This window comes from Schistocerca americana, chromosome 11, assembly GCF_021461395.2.
Source record: "Schistocerca americana isolate TAMUIC-IGC-003095 chromosome 11, iqSchAmer2.1, whole genome shotgun sequence".
NCBI classification, from domain to species: Eukaryota; Metazoa; Arthropoda; class Insecta; order Orthoptera; family Acrididae; genus Schistocerca; species Schistocerca americana.
This window is the reverse complement of record NC_060129.1, coordinates 175,866,156-175,887,656: the sequence shown is the minus strand read 5'-3', so window position 1 is coordinate 175,887,656 and position 21,501 is coordinate 175,866,156. Positions and strand designations below refer to the sequence as shown.

At 45.2% G+C, this 21,501-nt stretch overlaps 1 protein-coding gene and 1 pseudogene across 1 annotated transcript in view; both read left to right on the top strand.

Annotated features, from left to right (window-relative positions):
* LOC124553492 (protein PRRC2A-like) overlaps positions 1 to 21,501 on the top strand; it is a 1,723,518-nt gene that overhangs the window by 1,529,368 nt on the left and 172,649 nt on the right. The gene's annotated exons all lie outside the window — the stretch shown is intronic.
* Positions 14,777 to 14,894, top strand: LOC124554281 (annotated as a pseudogene).

Below are 21,501 nucleotides of genomic sequence, written 5' to 3'. Positions count from 1 at the left end.
GTGCAATGTGGTAATGCGTAATGATAAACAGTAACTATTCCTGTGAAATGATACTCCAAGACAATGATTTTAGAATGAAATATGTATCCAAAAAGAAAGAATAAAGCTTCGTGTGATCTTTACACATTAACACTGGTCTCAACAATACCATGCTTAACAAAGTGAACGATGATTTAAAAATGGTACAGTGTTAAAAGAGAATTCCTATAAAAACCAAACAGCTTAATCAGTTAGTAAGTTAAAGCCTGACTCAGGGAACTGGGGTGGTCTTTCTCTCAGCTCTGAGCAAGTTTACTAGCTCACAATAAACATTTCTACAAATCAGGTGCACAGTGCTGCAGTCTTACCTGAGACTACTTCTTCTAAAAAGATAAAAAATGAAAAGAAACTTCAAAACTTATATTCCCTTACTATATTTTCGAATGTATACGTTTTTTCATTCTGCATGTGTGAAGATACATCCTTCCCGCTTCCTTTCAAACTTAGTTCAACCTGTTCCCGTGAGTGGCGCCGTCACAGCTTGTCTTCAAGATGGCTGCTATACTTGACGTCCGTCAGAAGCAACGTGCTGTCACAGAATTCCTGTGCTGTGAAAACGAGACAGTGGCAAACATCCACGAGAGGATGAAAAAGGTGTACGGAGATGCTGCTGTCGATCGCAGTACAGTTAGTCGGTGGGCGAGCAGGTTACGTGATGAAAGCGGGCTCTGCAATATTGAGGATTGTCCTCGCAGCGGCAGGCCTCGTACTGCACTCACTCCAGACAATGTGCAGAGAGTTAACGAATTGGTGACTGCTGACAGACGCATCACAGTGAACGAATTGTCACGCTACGTTGGGATAGGGGAAGTAAGTGTTTGCAGAATACTGAAAGTGTTGGCGTTAAAAAAGGTTTATGCCAGGTGGGTTCTCAGGATGTTGACAGTGGCTCACAAAGAAACAAGAAAAACGGTATACAGCGAACTTTTGGAACAGTACCAGAATGGTGGAGATGAATTTCTTAGAAGAATTGTGACAGGTGATGAAACATGGCTCCACCACTTTTCACCAGAGATGAAGAGGCAATCAATGGAGTGGCTTCGTGCAAATTCACCCAAGAAAAAAAAAAAGAAAATCTAATCCACACCTTCTGCTGGAAAAGTTATGACTACGGTGTTTTTCGATTTCGAAGGATTCTTGCTTGTGGACATCGAGGCGAGTGGAACCACCATAAATTCTGATGCATATGTGACAACACTGAAGGTTGGTCCAGAATTTTACCGTGCGAGTATACAGGCCAAGATGGCGTAAGGGAATTGAGAGGGATGGAAATCATGTGGAGAAATGGAAATATTGTTCCTGAAGGATGTATCTACAGACTGTAAAACTTTCAAACATGTAGAATTAAAGATGGATTAAAAAAAAAAGTGTGCACTTCTTTTGGAGTGATATTCATCCTTGCTGTCCTTTAAATCTTTCTTCACCTAACAGATACAATCACAAGTCCATACATCATTACAGACTACATCCATCACCTACAACACTTCAGCTAAGATTGTGTCAGACTGCGCCGAGGCAAAGACTGCGCCACGGCAAGATCAAAGATTGTTTAATAGTAACGGAACTTGTTCTGTCTCTGACGTGTCCATCTGTAACATACAAAAGTCAAAATGAGGTGACCACCGTACAATGGCGAGTGCAGTGGCTCCTCGTGTACAATACAAAGGTTAACAGTACCGCAAATTCGGCAGGTCTGTGTGTTCACTGCACCCTGTAGTGTAACATATGTCTCGTCAATCCATAGAAAAATTGCCCGGCCATATGTCATCAACTTTGATCTGTGCCAGAAACCAAAGAGAAAATCGGAACGTTGCTACGGATCGTGAGTTTTCATTTGCAGCACTGTCTGGATCTTGTACGGGTACCGGTGTGGAATAGCTGTGACTGTGGAGTGGACAGTTCACGTGACACTTAACGAGCACTAACACTACAGGGCGAAAGTGCTGTGTGGTCAGTTACAGCAACAGCGAGCTCGTCATTGAGCTTCCACCGGGATAGGACGCCTTCCTCTTCCAGGTGCCACACCTACCTTACCAGTGTTTCGGAATTTCATTTTTACGAGGTGCATTCAAGTTCTAAGGCCTCCGATTTTTTTTCTCCGGACTGGAAAGAGATAGAAACATGCACATCATTTTAAAATGAGGCTGTGGTCATTGTCAATACGTCCGTCCCAGAGATGGCAGCACCGTACGGCAGATGGATTTTACCGCCAGCAGCGAGAATGAGAACTGTTATAAATACTTAAAATGGCGACGTTTTCCTTACTTGAACAGCGTGCAATCATTCGTTTTCTGAATTTGCGTGGTCTGAAACCAATTGAAATTCATCGACAGTTGAAGGAGACATGTGGTGATGGAGTTAGGGATTTGTCGAAAGTGCGTTCGTGGGTGCGACAATTTAATGAAGGCAGAACATCGTGTGACAACAAGCCGAAACAACCTCGGGCTCGCACAAGCCGGTCTGACGACATGATCGAGAAAGTGGAGAGAATTGTTTTGGGGGATCGCTGAATGACTGTTGAACAGATCGCCTCCAGAGTTGGCATTTCTGTGGGTTCTGTGCACACAATCCTGCATGACGACCTGAAAATGCGAAAAGTGTCATCCAGATGGGTGCCACGAATGCTGACGGACAACCACACGGCTGCCCGTGTGGCATGTTGCCGAGCAATGTTGACGCGCAACGACAGCACGAATGGGACTTTCTCTTCCTCGGTCGTGACAATGGATGAGACGTGGATGCCATTTTTCAATCCAGAAACAAAGCGCCAATCAGCTCAATGGAAGCACACAGATTCACCAAGACCAGAATAATTTCAGGTAACCGCCAGTGCTGAAAAAATTATGGTGTCCATGTTCTGGGACAGCGAGGGCGTAATCGTTACCCATTGCGTTGCAAAGGGCACTACGGTAACAGGTGCATCCTACGAAAATGTTTTGAAGAACAAATTCCTTCCTGCACTGCAACAAAAACGTCTGGGAAGGGCTGCGCGTGTGCTGTTTCCCCGAGACAACGCACCCGCACATCGAGCTAACGTTACGCAACAGTTTCTTCGTGATAACTTTGAAGCGATTCCTCGTGCTCCCTACTCACCTGACCTGGCTCCTAGCTACTTTTGGCTTTTTCCAACAATGAAAGACACTCTCCGTGGCCGCACATTCACCAGCTGTGCTGCTATTGCCTCAGCGATTTTCCAGTGGTCAAAACAGACTCCTAAGAAGCCTTCGCCGCTGCCATGGAATCATGGCGTCAGCGTTGTGAAAAAGGTGTACGTCTGCAGGGCGATTACGTCGAGAAGTAACGCCAGTTTCATCGATTTCGGGTGAGTAGTTAATTAGAAAAAAAATCGGAGGCCTTAGAACTTGAATGCACCTCGTATTTTGAGTCATCAGTCTACTGACTGGTTTGATGCGGCCCGCCACGAATTCCTTTCCTGTGCTAACCTCTTCATCTCAGAGTAGCACTTGCAACCTACGTCCTCAATTATTTGCTTGACGTATTCCAATCTCTGCCTTCCTCTACAGTTTTTGCTGTCTACAGCTCCCTCTAGTACCACGGAAGTCATTCCGTGATGTCTTAACAGATATCCTATCATCCTCTCCCTTCTCCTTGTCAGTGTTTTCCACATATTCCTTTCCTGTCCGATTCTGCGCAGTATCACCTCATTCCTTACCTTATCAATCCACCTAATTTTCAACATTCGACTATAGCACATCTCAAATGCTTCGACTCTTTTTTGTTCCTTTTTTCCACAGTGCATGTTTCACTAGCATACAATGCTGTGCTCCAAACGTACATTGTCTGGAATTTCTTCCTCAAATTAAGGCCTGACTTTGATACTAGTAGACTTCTCTTGGCCAGCAATGGCCTTTTTGCCAGTGCTCGTCTCTTTTTTTATGTCCTCCTCATTGGTTAGTTGCTGGCTAGGTTGTAAAATTCCTTAAGTTCTCTGCTCATTACACTGTTCATTCCAATCAACAGATTGTGTAATTCTCCTTCACTTCCACTCAGGATAGCAATGTCATCAGCGAATAGTACCATTGTTATCCTTTCACCTTGAATTAATTCCACTCATGAACTTTCTTTTATTTGCATCATTGCTTCTTCGATGTACAGATTGACCAGTGGGGGTGAAAGACTAGATCTCCGTCTTAACCCTATTTAATCCTAACACTTTATTGCGTCCACACATATTATTTCCTCGTGGTCCTTGTACATATAATACACTCGTCTTTCCCTATAGCTTGTATCTATTCTGCCGCGCGGGATTAGCCGAGCGGTCTGAGGCGCTGCAGTCATGGACTGTGCGGCTGGTCCCGGCGGGGGTTCGAGTCCTCCCTCGGGCATGGGTGTGTGTGTTTGTCCTTAGGATAATTCAGGTTAAGTAGTGTGTAAGTTAGGGACTGATGACCTTAGCAATTAAGTCCCATGCACACATCTGAACATTTTGTACCTATTCTTCTCAGAATTTCGAACATCTTGCTCCATTTTACTATGTCGAACGATTTCTCCTGGTCGACAAATCCAATGAATATGTATTGATTTTTCTTTAGTCTTGCTTCCGTTATCAACCGCAACGTCAGAATTGTCTCGCAGGTGCCTTTACCTTTCCTAAAGCCAAACTGATAGCCATCTAAAACGTCATCAATTTTCTTTCCCATTCTTCTGTATATTATAATTTTATTAGCATCTTCTTTAAACAATTTCATGACATCGAGCTTCGCCCCAGACCTTTCAGTCGGCGATACCGTCTCAGTGCAGCACGCTAAGGAACACTGTGTCCGAGAAAACGTGCTGCATCCTCGCTACCAGGAAATCCTCAACCCAATCAGATACTTCGCCTCGAGCCGCACATGATCATCTCGCGACACCTGCTGTACTTCTGAATATACAGAACTAAATTTAGTGGCTTTACTTCCGTCTCGGATTCCCATTTCGCGGTAAGAAAACCGTGTGTCAGGCGTCTTTATATCTGCGACAGAGATCACGCTTCCGGCCAGCCAGACAGAGAAAGTCGTTTCCAAATAAAACGCTGCTACGCCGGCGGAAAGCTGCCGGGAAGACAATGGTTTCAGTTACGCAGTGGCAGAGTAGCATCTGCGGGACCACGGTTTGGCAACCGGCCGCGTGGCAGTATTTGCGCTGGCGTGCGGCGTTTTGTTACGCAACGCTCTGTAAGGGTGCACGGTGGGCCATTGTCTGGGCGTGTGTGTGTCTCTCTCTATACCGGTATACAAGAGCGCGGTTTTCGGCGGTATTTCTTCTTATCGGATCCAACACACTTCCTTGTCTGGCATTGGCAAACCCCACTATCTGGCTAGAGATGAAACTATAACGTATTACCGTCTTTGTTGGAGTGGCTGACTAAACTAATTAACAAATTTAAACTTTTTTCCCTGCACCTGGTGTCTAAATGGGCGGATTTACCTAATTCTGGGGTGCTGAATACGCTGGTAAAATCAGGTTTTCTCTATGACATTTCGTAGATACACAGCAGAATAAACTTTATTGTCAGAGGTTGTATCAGACGGCGCAAGGGCAAAGAAAAAAATGGTTCAAATGGCTCTAAGCACTATGGGACTTAACATCTGAGGTCATCCGTCCCCTAGAACTTAGAACTACTTAAACCTAACGAACCTAAGGACATCACACACATCCATGCCCGAGGCAGGATTCGAACCTGCGACCGTAGCAGCAGCGCGGTTCCGGACTGAGAGTGTAGAACCGCTCGGCCACTGTGGCCGACCATTTTTCTTAGAGTGAGTTTTAAACACAAAAAGTTTGCACTATCTTTCACAGGAAACACTCACTGAGGATCTCTTTCACACCACTGGATTACCACACCAACCATTTACTGACGATTTGCAGATATTCTAGCTCTCCTCTGCAAATCAAAAGCAATTAAACATCAAATTAGAAGAACAGCAAAAAGCGAAATACTGAATACGAAAGATAAAAAACCTTTAAAAACTCAAAAATGGTGCGTGCTAGAACATTTTGAAAGGTATATTCGGATTCTGCACACCAAAATACGTACTAGTTGATGTATCACATCCCAGATGCAAAATGGTTGTTGACTAGTGTTATTAACCTTGAATTGCAACGTTATTTTTATTATTTTTTTAACGGGGCGATGTATCATGTACACGTGGTTTGTCTAAAGTGTTACCGCACTGATCACAAGGTCTGTTCAAAAAATTCCGGAACATTCGTAATTTCGCGCCAATGGTATGGTGGAGCGAAATACGATTGGCATCACTGCGCACACATGTGTTTAATTTCTAACTGCCGGAAGATTCACTGTTGTACGTCTGTTAGTTATTGATCAGTGCTGTATTGAGTAGAGCGGTGTGTCGCACAGCCGGCCGTGGTGGCCAAGCGGTTCTAGGCACTTCAGTCTGGAACCGCGCGACCGCTACGGTCACAGGTTCGAATCCTGCCTCGGGCATAGATGTGTCTGATGTCCTTAGGTTAGTTAGGTTTAAGTAGGTCCAAGTTCTAGGGGACTGATGACCTTAGCTGTTAAGTCCCATAGTGCTCAGAGCCATTTGAACCAATTTTGTGTGTGTGTGTGTGTGTGTGTGTGTGTGTGTGTGTGTGAAGTGCTTTTGGATCGCTCAAATGTTCCTTAAGACAATCATAACTGCTAATGATACGTTGGTCTACGGTTATGATGTTGAGATCAAGGTTCAACCTACCCCGGTTCTCCAAGGCCACAAATAGCTCGTCAGGTCAGGTCAAACGTGAAAGCCATGCTGATGGTTTCCTTTGACTTTGAAGGATTAGTTCATCTTGAATTCGTGTCACAGGAACGAACTGTTAATCGATGGTACTATAGGGACGTGTTGCGACGCCTGAGAGAAAATGTGAGAAGGAAACGACTTGAAATGTGGCGAGACAATTTGTGGCTCTTGCATCACGATAACGCACCCGCTTATTCATCTCTGTTGGTGCTTGACTACTGCACAAAAAACGAAATTACCGTGCTGTCTCATCCTCCGTACTCTCCAGACCCGGCCTCAGCGGACATTCTTTTACTTCCAAAGTGCATAACCCCGCTGGAAGGAGCAAGATTTCGAACGATAGAGGAGATAAAAGAAAATTCGCAGTCGACCTAACCAAGACTGTTTCCGAAAGTGGAAACGGCGTTGGGAGCGGTGTCTCAATTGTGGAGGAGAGTATTTCGAAGGAGACCACACACAATCCGTAAAAGGTAAGCGTAGAGATATTTTGTGGACGAAGTTCCGGAATTTTCTGAACAGACGTATTTAGCAAATAGCGCCGGCCAGTGTCAAAAGCTACACTCTCGGATCGCGTGACACGTCCTCTCTACTAGGGATGGGCTAAACAGTGACTTTTCGATACCTGTGATTTCTGTGAATGCTACTTTTTAGTAACTGCGATTTTTAGCTGCGAATTGTCACGGATTAAAATCGCGTTTTAGAAGTTCGCAATTTGTATCCCTTCTTGACGTTAAAATGCTTTTTCGGTGATTTTTCACCGTAGATGTTTCCCTGGGTTAGTGCCAAATAGGAACTAACAGGCACTGGCAAGTATATCTGCTAACTGGTATTTCTGGCCAGGTTACCTGTGTGTGTGTGTGTGTGTGTGTGTGTGTGTGTGTGTGTGTGTGTGTGAGAGAGAGAGAGAGAGAGAGAGAGAGAGAGAGAGAGAGAGAGAGAGAGAGACAGAGACAGGTAAAATAATTCGGATTTATTAAGAACCGTTCCCGTAAAACCAGTGGGCCGTGTCTCGCTACGCATGGATCGCTCCAAATGTAAGAGGGAAAATTAATGCTTGTCTCGGAACTTTCTCATCGTCTGCTGCGGTGGTGGTACCTGCTCTCACCTGCGTACTTTACCAACCGCTCCCAAATTTCCTCCGCTCTGTTTCAGAAAGCAACACCAGTCTTTGAGAGAACCTCACCTCTCGGGGCGGCGTGGTATTTTCGTGAGATATCTCTTCGTATTCCAGCGCCACTTCTAAGAGCTTGGCGAACACATTCAAAGCGCATTTTGCACGATATGTTAGGTCGGAACTGCAGGTCAGACCTATTTAATCAGTAATCACCCACCCACATTCTGTAAAGAACACATGTATAGGAGGGCCTACCTTGGCAAAGTAAATACTTGTTATAAGGCTTGAAGTGTACTTGGCCAGCTTCGCCAGTAAAACTTTACTCGATACTTACCATTGCCCGCCAAGCGTGTCTTCGTTACGTTCTTATTTTATTTATTTTTGTAAATTTTACAGATATATTTGTGTATGAAGCTAGTACGCTTGTGGTTTTGATATCATAGTAATATAGGCTATTTACAATTTGTATAGAAACCAAATGGCAGTTATAAGAGTTTAGGGGCATGAAAGGGAAGCAGTGGTTGGGAAGGGAGTGAGACAGGGCTGTAGCCTCTCCCCGATGTTATTCAATCTGTATATTGAGCAAGCAGTGAAGAAAACAAAAGAAAAATTCGGAGAAGGTATTAAAATCCGTGGAGAAGAAATAAAAACTTTGAGGTTCGCCGATGACATTGTAATTCTGTCAGAGACAGCAAATGACTTGGAAGAGCAGTTGAACGGAATGGATAGTGTCTTGAAGGGAGGATATAAGATGAACATCAACAAAATCAAAACGAGGATAATGGAATGTAGTCGAATTATGTCGGATGATGTTGAGCGTATTAGATTAGGAAATGAGACATTTAAAGTAGTAAAGGAGTTTTGCTATTTGGGGAGCAAACTAACTGATGATGGCCGAAGTAGAGAGGATATAAAATGTAGACTGGCAATGGGAAGGAAAGCGTTTCTGAAGAAGAGTATAGATTTAAGTGTGAGGAAGTCGTTTCTGAAAGTATTTGTATGGAGTGTAGCCATGTATTTAAAGTGAAACGTGGACGATAAATAGTTTGGACAAGAAGAGAATAGAAGCTTTCGAAATGTGGTGCTACAGAAGAATGCTGAAGATTAGATAGGTAGGTCACATAACTCATGAGGCGGTATTGAATATAATTGGGGAGAAGAGGAGTTTGTGGCACAACTTGACAAGAAGAAGGGATCGGTTGGTAGGACATGTTCTGAGTCATCAAGGGATCACCGATATAGTACTGGAGGGCTGCGCAGAGGGTAAAAATCGTAGAGGGAGACCAAGAGATGAATACACTAAGCAGATTCAGAAGGATGTAGGTTCCTGTGCCCTTCGGTTTGCTTCTGACCTGGCTTTCCTTAATTCCACGTGCCTATGCAGGTTTTCGTAGTTAATTCGTACCTTGCTCATAGCCAATGTATACATGGTGAGAGACTTTCTACCAAGTGAATATGTACTTTTTTAGCGCTTACAATACCTAAGACCATAGTGCCTAGACAGGTAAAGCCCAGCATACAGGTTTTAATCGCTCGTCACATTGTACCTAAGTCGTGTTATGAACAGCTTTCTGCATATTCCTGACGTCCTTATATGAATAAAGGTAAATTATAGTATGGATAATGTCTGTGCCTCAGATGCTTTTACTTTGTAATTGGCGTACTTTACAGTGATTACAGTACGTACAGGAAATGTATGCGCAATGATGCCGACCGGTGTTAGGCGAGGAGTGGTAGTTTCATCTGGTGACTTCAGTTTTATATTTTATGGAGAGAACGACCATGAGAGCAGTTTTTTATTATTTTTTATTGGTTGTGGCAATGATGTTTATCGGATGGTCTGCCTCATACGTCATGATGTCCATATGGTTTTATAAATGTTAATCCACGTTTCAGGTATGTGGTTCTGTAATAATTGTAATGTGTATAGTTGACTCATGTAAGCCCTCCCTCAAACCTGTTACACCTTCACAGATCTGGTGATGGCACCTTCATAGTGCTGAAATCGGTCGTCTAGTAAACGATATTGAAGCGATCGTGACTTTTCAATTATTTTAAAAACAGAGTTATCACCCCACGACACACCATGTGTTTACTGCAAAAATGTATAAAACAGTTTCAAACGCCTTATTGGAAACCCTTTGGTTGAGGACGTTGTGGTTTTTGAGGCATCTCAATGTTTATGACATCATATCTGGAGAAATATACATCACACAGTGGTACAATTTCGTAGGTACGTTCTTATCATCGTGTCAGAAACATGCATGAAACACAGTTGATACAATTGTTGACGGATCGACACATTTTATACAATATTCCTGAAATTTTGCTTTTTTAATAATTAGGTACAATTTTTTTAAGGAATTAACCATCATAGAGCAGTGTAACTTACACAACTTACAGAGGGACGTTACTGACAAGGGAACCTCCCCATCGCACCCCCCTCAGATTTAGTTATAATTTGGCACAGTGGATAGGCCTTGAAAAACTGAATACAGATCAATCGAGAAAACCGGAAGAAGTTGTGTGGAACTACGAAAAAATTGTAAAGAATTCGCGTTAGTATTTTGCAGCCGTGACTTATTCGCCATCGCCATACTGGCGTATCACCCGGCGTGATGGTATCGGGTGCCATTGGTTACACGCCTCGGTCACCTCTTGTTCGCATTGACGGCACTTTGAACAGTGGACGTTACATCTCAGATGTGTTACGACCCGTGGCTCAACCCTTCATTCGATCCCTCCGAAACGCTACATTTCAGCAGGATAATGCACGACCGCACGTTGCAAGTCCTGTACGGTCCTTTCTGGATACAGAATTACGGCTGTAGTTTCCACTTGCTTTCAGCCGTTCGCAGTACCAGCACAGAAAGGCCATTTTGGTTAGTGTTACAGGGCCAGATCAGTCAATCATCCAGACTGTTGCCCCTGCAACTACTGAAAAGTCTGCTGCCCCTCTTCAGGAACCACACATGTTTGTCTGGCCTCTCAACAGATACCCCTCCGTTGTGGTTGCACTTACGGTACGGCTATCTGTATCGCTGAGGCACGCAAGCCTCCCCACCAACGGCAAGGTCCATGGTTCATGAGTCCCGATATAGTCTGGAGGATGATTCTCTATGGATTCGCATCTTGAGGGAACGTGGAACACGATTACGGGACCCAAACAATGCGGAAAGAGGTCGATATCGAGGATGAGCGCTAATCGTGTGGGCAGGGATTATGTTTAACAATCGAACCCCTCTTCATGGAACTGTTCAGGTGAATCGGCAATGTTTAACTGATGTCAGGTATCGTGGCGAGATTTTCGGATTTCATGTGCGGTTGTTGCGAGGTGCTGTGGGCCTAGACTTCTTAATGATGGACGATAACGCTCGACCTCATGGAGCATAGATGGTTGATGTTTTCTTGGAAACGGAAGATATTACGCGCATGGCGTGCTCTGCTCGCTCTCCCGATTTGAATCTCACAGAGCATGTCTAGGATGCACTGGGGAGACGGTTTGCTGGCCGGGGTGGCCGAGCGCTTCTAGGCGCTACAGTCGCGGGTTCGAATCCTACCTCGGGCATGGATGTGTGTGATATCCTTAGGTCAGTTAGGTTTAAGTAGTTCTAAGTTCTAGGGGACTGATGACCTCAGATGTTAAGTGCTCAGAGCCATTTGAACATTTAAAACTCTCCAAGACTTGCAGTGACCGAGGTGGTGCAGTGGTTAGCACAATGGACTCGCATTCGGGAGGACGACGGTTCAATCCCGCGTCCGGCCATCCGGGATTTAGGTTTTGCTTGATTTCCCGTAATCGCTTCAGGCAAATGCCGGGATGGTTCCTTTGACAGCGCAAGGCCGACTTCCTTCCCCATCCTTCCATAATCCAATGAGACCGATGACTTCACTGTTTGCTCTCTTCTCCCAAATCAATCCCATCCAATCTTGTCCAAGACTTGCGAGCAGCTGTGTGCTCAAAGAATGGCCGTTTTGGCTCAACGTAAGACTGATGACATCACTCACGGGCTACGCCCCCGTTGCCATGCCTGTATTGTTGCCAGAGGTGGTCACACCACATGCTGAGCACATTAGGTAGTTGTCAGAATAAGTGTGCAAATGCGTGAAGTTCAAGAAAAACGAACAACATTTTTGTCTACCGTTATGCATGTTGCAATTGTTACGTTCTGAATTCTTTACATCGTTTCTACACTACTGGTCATTCAAATTGCCACACCAACAAGAAATGCAGATGATACACGGGTATTCATTCGACAAATATATTATACTATAACTGACATGTCATTACATTTTCACGCAATTTGGGTGCATAGATCCGGAGAAGTCAGTACCCAGAACAACCATCTCAGGCCGTAATGACGGCCTCGATACGCCTGGGCATTGAGTCAAACAGAGCTCGGATGGCGTGTACAGTTACAGCTGCCCGTGCAGCTTCAACACGATACCACAGTTCATCACGAGTAGTGACTGGCGTATTGTGACGAGCCAGTTGCTCGGCGACCATTGATCAGACGTTTTCAATTGGTGAGAGATCTGGAGAATGTGCTGACCAGGGCAGCAGTCGGACATTTTCTGTATCCAGAAAGGCCCGTACAGGACCTGCAACATGCGGTCGTGCATTATTCTGCTGAAATGTAGGGTTTCGCAGGGATCGAATGAAGGGTAGAGCCACGGGTCGTAACACATCTAAAATGTAACGTCCACTGTTCAAAGTGCCGTCAATGCGAACAAGAGGTGACGGAGACCTGTAACCAATGGCACCCCATATCATCATGCCGGGCGATACGCACGCTTCCAGTGTGCGTTCACCGCGATGTCGCCAAACACGGATTCGACCATCGTGATGCTGTAAACAGAACCGGGATTCGTCCGAAAAAATGACGTTTTGCCATTCGTGCCCCCAGGTTCGTCGTCGAGTACACCATTGGACGAGCTCCTATCTGTGATGCAGCGTCAAGGGTAACCGCAGCCACGGTCTCCGAGCTGATAGTCCGTCCTGCTGCAAACGTCGTCGAACTGTTCGTGCAGATGGTGCTTGTCTTCCTAACTTCGTCATCTGTTGACTCAGGGATCGAGACGTGGCTGCACGATCCGTTACAGCCACGCGGATAAGATGCCTGTCATCTCGACTGCTAGTGATACGAGGCCGTTGGGATCCAGCACGGCGTTCTGTATTACCCTCCTGAACCCACCGATTCCATATTCTGCTAACAGTCATTGGATCTCGACCAACGCGAGCAGCAATGTCGCGATACGATAAACCGCAATCGCGATAGGCTACAATCCGACCTTTATCAAAGTCGGAAACGTGATGGTACGCATTTCTCATCCTTACACGAAGCATCACAACAACGTTTCACCAGGCAACGCCGGTCAACTGCTGTTTGTGGATGAGAAATCGGTTGGAAACTTTCCTCATGTCAGCACGTTGTAGGTATCGCCACCGGCGCCAACCTTGTGTGAATGCTCTGAAAAGCTAATCATTTGCATATCACAGCATCTTCTTCTTGTCGGTTAAGTTTCGCATCTGTAGCACGTCATCTTCGTGGTGTAGCAATTTTAATCGCCAGTAGTGTACTTTTCAATCACATGTTTATACTATTTTGTGGCAAAAAGTCAACGTAGCCAAATTTCTATTTCTTGCTCTAATTTTGGACACCAGTGTGTGTTACTTTGTGGTTCTTAAACTGTTATACGACGACATGGCCAATATCCTTGTATACTACTGCTACACAGGCCGCAGGAGTGCCCAGTAAGGCCGGAAGCTTGGCGACTCGAACCAGTCACTAGCTGCAGAAGACGGTAACCGGAGAGGGAAATGAATGACCGTGCTTTCGCTATACAGGTCTTCAGGTGTGGCCGGTTGCTGGGACCTTATGCGGTCGGCGTGCTTCAGTAAGGCTGTGTGGCGGGTGTGATGAAGCGAGGCGAGCACCCATGCTGGGAAACCTAACGACTCCGTAATGACCGCCACTTTCCCTGCGCGGCTCCACGTAGTGAATACTTGCAGCGAAAACTCGGCGTGAAACGCTCTGTCTAACGTCTAACTGAACGGAACGAATAGGCCGGGACAGGGTGTGTAAGTGTGTATTATGAGGTCGGTACGTCTGCACCACGGCCGTAAGACGCACTTTCACTCGCGAAGTTGCGGCACTCACAGGATCCCCTCGACAATGGCAGCAACTAGATGCTTCAGTCTATTGCTGGGTGAGGGTCCTACTTCATAATGTACAGTTGTTTGATTTTTTTTTCCGTCGCACTGCCGAAGACAGTGAAGCTTCATTCATCATCACGGTTCGCCTGAGTAATTATAAGCCTATAACGCGGCGTTGCTCTTTTATGTAATTATCCTAATTTACTTTAAATGCGAACATTTTAGGTTAGGCTTTACCGTGACTGTTGACATTAAATGAAACAACAAGTTTACTGTTACCATTCACCGTTTTATTTATTTCCACGACGCGTTTCAAAGATTTAAACCTCCATCATCGGGTGGATTTACATTATTTAGTATGACGTTTGTTTACAAATATGACAGTATACATGTGATGTGTTACGACAGCGAAAGGAACCTGCGACCACTGGAGACAGTGCCACACGTTCCTCCAAAAACTCCTAACACCACACACACACACACACACACACACACAAATGTTATGCTACCTAATGTAAATCCACCTGATGATGGATGTTTAAACCTTTGAAACGCATCGTGGAAATAAATATAACGGTGACTGGTAACAGTAAACTTGTTTCATTTAATATCCTAATTTATATTAGATAGTAAATTGGGTGATATTGGTCTCTAGTGTAAAAACAAACATAGCTCATTTACCTGTATTAAGGGGCAATTGTAGCTTCGCAGGGGGCAAAATGTGCCAACGGCCTTGCCGCAATGGTAACACCAGTTCCCGTCAGATCACCGAAGTTAAGCGCTGTCGGGCTGGGCTAGCACTTGGATGGGTGACCATCTGGTCTGCCGAGCGCTGTTGGCAAGCGGGGTGCACTCAGCCCTTGTGAGGCAAACTGAGGGGCTACTTGACTGAGAAGTACCGGCTCCGGTCTCGTAAACTGACATACGGCCGGGAGAGCGGTGTGCTGACCACACGCCCCTCCATATTCGCATCCAGTGACGCCTGTGGTCTGAGGATGACACGGCGACCGGTCGGTGTCTTTGGGCCTTCATGGCCTGTTCGGAGGCAGTTAAGTTTTTAGAGGGCAAAATATAAAAAAAAAATTGTGATAAACATTCGTTGGAGTGTATTTTACTAGAGAAATGTGTGTTCTAAGGATATTTTAGCCATTGAAAGGCATTAAGTAGTCATTTACTTTAAGGACAGCACATGTTGCCACGCCCCCCCCTCTTGTCTTCTGCCAACTTCTTGAACAGTAACCTAATTCACTGATTTGTGAAAATATCTCGTGCTCACAGTTGGCTGCCTTATTCGTGTGCTGCATTCACTTGTTCCTTGTCCTTCCAGAACCCAAATGAATCATTTAACAGTGTCATATGGTCCAGAATTCCTAAATATTTGTAGGTAAAGATACATTGAATTTGGGTGTTTATGATGCAGTTCTTTCATTTAATGGTGGCAATGTCGGGAGAATTAGGCTACTTCAAAAGTTAGGCGTAATACCTGGGGAAAATATGGTAATGACATGTTCTGAATTGGATGCTGCCTGTGTGAAAAAAGTAGATTATGAAGTGACCTTGATAGCTAGGAAGGCGAGAATGCACTCAAGGAATGCTAAGAGCGCCAGGGAGGATGAAGAAAATGCAGATGACCCAGTGTATGGTGCCGGGATGTTCTAAGGTCAGAAACAAACCATGTTAATCTTTAAAGCCGGATTCCTGAGATTTTATTTTTTTAATGATATTTTCAGGAACATACCGTCGTAGGACAGTGAAACTTACACAACATACAGAAACTGGGCTGAACACCAATAATGCATTTTTCTTTCTTTTTGCTTGCGCTGTTGTCGCGCAGTTTTCGCAGGGTCAGTGTTGTTTACAAGTGGAATTGACAAGGTTAATTTGAAGGGGTGGCCGGATGCTCTTTGTGGCACCACCTTTTACCCCCTGGGATGGAAGCAATGCACCCCAGCTGTCTGCATCTAGTGTAAACCATGAAATAATGCGAATGTGTTTCAAATGTCTAAAGTGTGTAAGTGATGTAGGATGTGGGGACCAGCCTGGTATTCATCTAGTGGGATGTGGAAAACCGCCTAAAAACCACATTAAGGCTGACTGGCACATTGGGATGTAATCAGTATACCCCAGCTGTCTGCATCTAGTGTAAATCATGAAATATTGTGAACATGTTTCAGATGTCTGCAAGGCGTGTAACTGAGGTGGGTCGTGGGGACCAGCCCATTATTCACCTAGTGGGATGTGGAAAATGGCCTTAAAAAAACATCTAGGCTGGCCGGCACACCGGGACAGAATCAGTGTACCCCAGATGTCTGTGTCTAGTGTAAATCATAAAATATTGCGAACGTGATTCGTTTGTCTGCAAGGCCTGTAACTGAAGTGAGACGTGGGAACCAGCCTGGTATCCACCTGGTAGGATGTGGAAAACCACCTGGAAACCACATCCAGGCTGGCCGGCATACCGGCTCTCATCATTAATCCGCCGGCCGGATTCGATTCAAGGCCAGCGCGCCTACCTGAGACCAGGAAGCAGAGCCTTAGCGCTCTTGGCTAATCTGGCGGATCAAATCATGAATTAATAAAGCTTAAATATGTGGAAAAAATTTTACAATTTGCAAAAAATTCTGTAAAAAATAAATTATGCAGGCAACTTATCTACTAAAATAGGTCAATGGAAAGAGACTCTTCCTCCAGCAGCCATTACAATTTTATAACATTATCATGAACCGTTCACGAGATAAATGTACCTAAAATTGAGAAATTTAACTTCGTAAGTATATAAAGTAAAATCTCCCCTTAAAGGGGGTGCTATCTTGCTGTTGTTTTGGTCTTCAGTCAGAAGATCTCTCCACGTTAATCCGTCCTATGGAAGCGCCTTCACCCTTGCGTAACTACTGAAGCACACACGCTGTTGAAAGTGCTAATTGTCTTCATCTCATGGTCTCCCTCTGCGCACTGCGTGTGCCATCTGTTTCTTTCTGAATGACCAACCAGCAAAGTGGTTCACGCCAAGCTGTTGAGTAGAGTTGGTGGAGGGGCCAAACAGTTTGGATGGAGACATTACAGTGCGCTGCTGTGATCACGAATCTGAGACCAACGCAGAGGATAATTAAGTTTAGGAAACTCTAATTTGGTACCTGAAATGTCGGAAGTCTTTGCTACTCAATTCAAAGGTGAGAGAGGTTTTATTTTTACGATCAGTAGTTTTGACTGAGTCTCTTAATCATGTTGGGTTGCGATGTTTCTTTTTTTTTTGCGAGGGTCGCCGTCAAACGCTTTTGGATCGTGTGCAAAGAAGATTCATCAGGTGAAAAAGTTTGCTCGTGATATGCACACTATCATTAACGCATTGTGCAGAGTACTGGTGGAGCAAGACTCACACCGCTGCTGCACGGTGGACAAAATAAAACTGGTCCAGAAAATATTTCGTGCACCTTAAGATATGCAACCTAGGTTACAGTATCACCTGCCCTGTTACCTACTTTAAGGGGCACGAAATATTTTTGTGGGCAGGTTCTATTCTGCGCAATCTGGATGCCAGATACAGTTTGTGAAAGCAGCGTGAGCAAATGGCTTTCAATCTAGAGCTGCTCAGTCCTGACAATGGATGATGATGAATGCATGTACCGGGATTGGAGGTCGCCACTTGAACTGTTGCTTCCAAGTTGTAGCTGTAATGTGTGTGACGCTTGTGTCAGGAAGAGAACGAATATTGATTTCCGACAATTAGTTCCTTAGGAAATGAGATATGGTAGTACCCAATCCCGATGTTTTCAGTCTGTGCATTGAGCAAGCAATAAAAGAAACCAAAGAAGAATATGGATAAGGAACTGAAGTTCAGGAAGGAGAAATAAAAACTTTGAAGTCTGCCGACGACATTGTGATTCTGTCAGAGAGAGGAAATTACTTGAATGGACAGTGTCTTGAAAGGAGGATGCAAGATGAACATCAATGAAAGCAAAACAAACCTAGTGGAATGTAGTCGAATTGAATCGGCTGATGCTGAGGGAATTAGATTAGGAAGTGAGACACTTAAAGTAGTAAAGGAGTTTTGCTATTTCGGGAGCAAAATAACTGATGATGGTCGAAGTTGAGAGGATACAAAATGTAGACTGCCAATGGCAAGGAAAGCGTTTTTGAAGAAGAGAAATTCGTTAACATCGAATATACAGGGTGACGTTAATAAAACCGACAAACTGCAGGGACGGGTTCCTGGCAGGAAATGGAGGGGAAAAGCTCCGGTGAACATGTGTCCAGAAATGCATCGTTCCCACGGTAGATGGAGCTGACGAATGAAAGTTCCTCTGACCACGTCATGGGTGTCGCTCGTGTGTTGCAGGCTGTGTGATTGATGCACCGTACTGTAAGCAGCACAATGGTCCGGTATTCATGTCGGGAACAAGCCGAGAGGGTGTTTGTGTATGGCCAAGCAAATTGGAATGGTCAAGAGGAAGCACCAAAAATGGTTCAAATGGCTCTGAGCACTGTGGGACTTTACATCTGTGGTCATCAGTCCCCTAGAACTTAGAACTACTTAAACCTAACTAAGGACACCACACACATCCATGCTCGAGGCAGGATTCCAACGTGCGACCGTAGCAGCAGCGCGGTTCCGGTCTGAAGCGCCTAGAACCCCTCGGCCACAACGGTCGGCAGAGGAAGCACCGCTACACAACTTTTAGAGCCCTTTGCGGACGTTTGTGTGATCATGGCTCCCTTCAGACAGAACGTGCAGGGGGGCGGCGAACTGTGTGTACACCGGATTTGGAGGGCCAGGTTCTACAGGATATGGAGACAAACCTTAGTAGCTCCAGGCAAGTGACCCGTCAACTTGCTGTAAGCCAGAGTACAATGCTGCATGACAACCGCTGCTATACCGACCCCCTGGAACACACAAGGAACACATGGCATGTGGTCAGAGGAACTGTCATTGGTTCAAAGGTTCAAATGTGTGTGAAATCTTCTGGTACCTAACTGCTAAGGTCATCAGTCCCTAAGCTTACACACTACTTAACCTAAATTATCCTAAGGACAAACACACAAACAGCCATGCCCGAGGGAGGACTCGAACCTCCGCCGGGACCAGCCGCACAGTCCATGACTGCAGCGCCTTAGACCGCTCGGCTAATCCCGCGCGGCGAACTATCATTGGTCAGCACCATCTAGCGTGGCAACGATGCATTTCCTGACACGTGTTCATAGGACTTCTCTTCCTCCATTTCCAGCCAGGAAGTCGTCCCTGCAGTTTATGGTTTTATTAATGTTCATCCAGCAGATGAGTTAGGATGTCTTTTCTGAAGGTAATTGTCTGGAGTATGGAAATGAGATGTGCGTGATGAACGATAAATTTGTGGCACAACCCGACTAGGAGAAGGCATCGGTTGATAATACACATTCTGAGACACCAAGGGATCATCAATTTAGTACTCGGGAGAACTGTTGAGGGTAAAAATCGTAGAGAGGTCCGCCTGCATAGCTAAGAGCTAACGTGCTTACCTACCATGCAGCGGGTTCGATTCCCGGCCAGGTTGGAGATTTTCTCTGCCGGTGGATTGGGTGTTGTGTTGTCCTCATCATCATCTCATCTTCATCGACGCGCAAGTCGCCCAATCTGGCGTCACGTAAGACCTAGACCTACAACCCGGCCAACTATGCCATACGATCATTTCATTTCATTGTAGAGGGAGGTTCACATGGTTCAAATGGCTCTAAACACTATGGGACTTAACATCTGACGTCGTCAGTCCCCTAGAACTTAGAACTACTAAAACCTAACTAACCTAAGGACATCACACACACATCTATGCCCGAGGCAGGATTCGAACCTGCGACCGTAGCAGCAGCGCGGCTACGGACTCAAGCACCTAGAACCGCTCGGCCACAGCAGCCGGCTGTAGGCTGCAGTAGTTATTGGAGATGAAGAGGCTTGCACAGTATACGGTACCTGTGGTGAGTTGCATCATACCAGTCTTCGCATTGAAGACAACAACAAGAACAACAACAAATAAAAGTGTTCGGTTAAGCTTCCTCTTCTGTGTGTATAAAATTTCACCAAACAAGTTTTCGGATGTTCTGTGTGTGCTGCTGCGCCGGCTGCTGTGGCCGAGCGGTTCTAGGCGCTTGAGTCCGGAACCGCGCTGCTGCTACGGTCGCACGTTGGAATCCTGCCTCGAGCATGGATGTGTGTGGTGTCCTTAGTTAGGTTTAAGTAGTTCTAAGTTCTAGGGGACTGGTGACCTCAGATATTAAGTCCCACAGTGCACAGAGCCATTTGAACTTTTTTTTGTGCTGCTGCTGACTTCGAACCGCACTTGTATATATTGTGTATCTACAACACCTAACTGTCCTGCAGTGAGTGTCAGCAAAGGAAACCAAGGAAGGATTTGGAAAAGCACTTCAAGTTCAGGGGAAGAATAAATATAAGCTTTGATGTTTGCAGGTGGTATTGTAATTCTGTCACAGATGGCTAACGCTATGGACAAGCAGTTGAACGGAATGGATATTGTCTCGAAAAGTCGTTATGATATGATGGCTACAAAACTAAAGTAGAATTATGACAGGCGACGCTGAAGGTTGTATTGTGTGTTAACTGGGGACCTAGAAACGACAGAGGCTCCGTCCCCACCGCAGCCGCAGTCGTCCACAAGCCCACGACGACTACCGCAGTCCGCTTCACCCCTCCGCCGCCACACACCGAACCACTCTTTCAGGGTTACTGTGCGGTTCGGCCCCCAGTGGACACCCGCTCCCCCTCCCCCAGGGAACATCTGAAGTGCGCGTCATTTACGACGGCGGCCGAGTTTAGGTTCGTTCTGCGCATCTGACGTCACAAAACACAGTCAGCCAATGAACAGAGAACGACGTTGCCAGAGCTCGACTGCAGTACAGAGCACGGACGACTGTCTTCAGTTTTAGAAACGTTCAGTCATAAATAAAGTGATTGAACAAAAGCAATGTCTTGATAGCAGACTTTCTTTTATGGAAAGGTTGGAAAAAGCATTCCTTGTACCAATTGCTCCATATTCTATTAATTAAATAAACCAAACAAGCGATAAGCCTCCTAGTTCAGGCGATAGCAAGGAAAGGTGTTTGTATCATTCTCACTAACCTCTTTTTTGCAGTAAAGAACAGTGGTAATTGTTTATTACCTATTGTATTTCGACGAAACGTGAATAATTAATAGTCATACCAACAGCGTTTATAGGATTTTTGTATGAGAGTTTAAAGTCCTCCGGTTGATCCATTGAATGACGAGCTGTGTTAGCGTAATGGTTAAAGTGTATGGCTGCCAAGTGAAAAGTTCTGAGTTCAAACCTTGTTTGGTGCTTAATATTTTCTTTAGTTAAAAACAAACAAAAAATGGCTCTGAGCACTATGGGACTCAACTGCTGTGGTTATCAGTCCCCTAGAACTTAGAGCTACTTAAACCTAACTAACCTAAGGACATCACA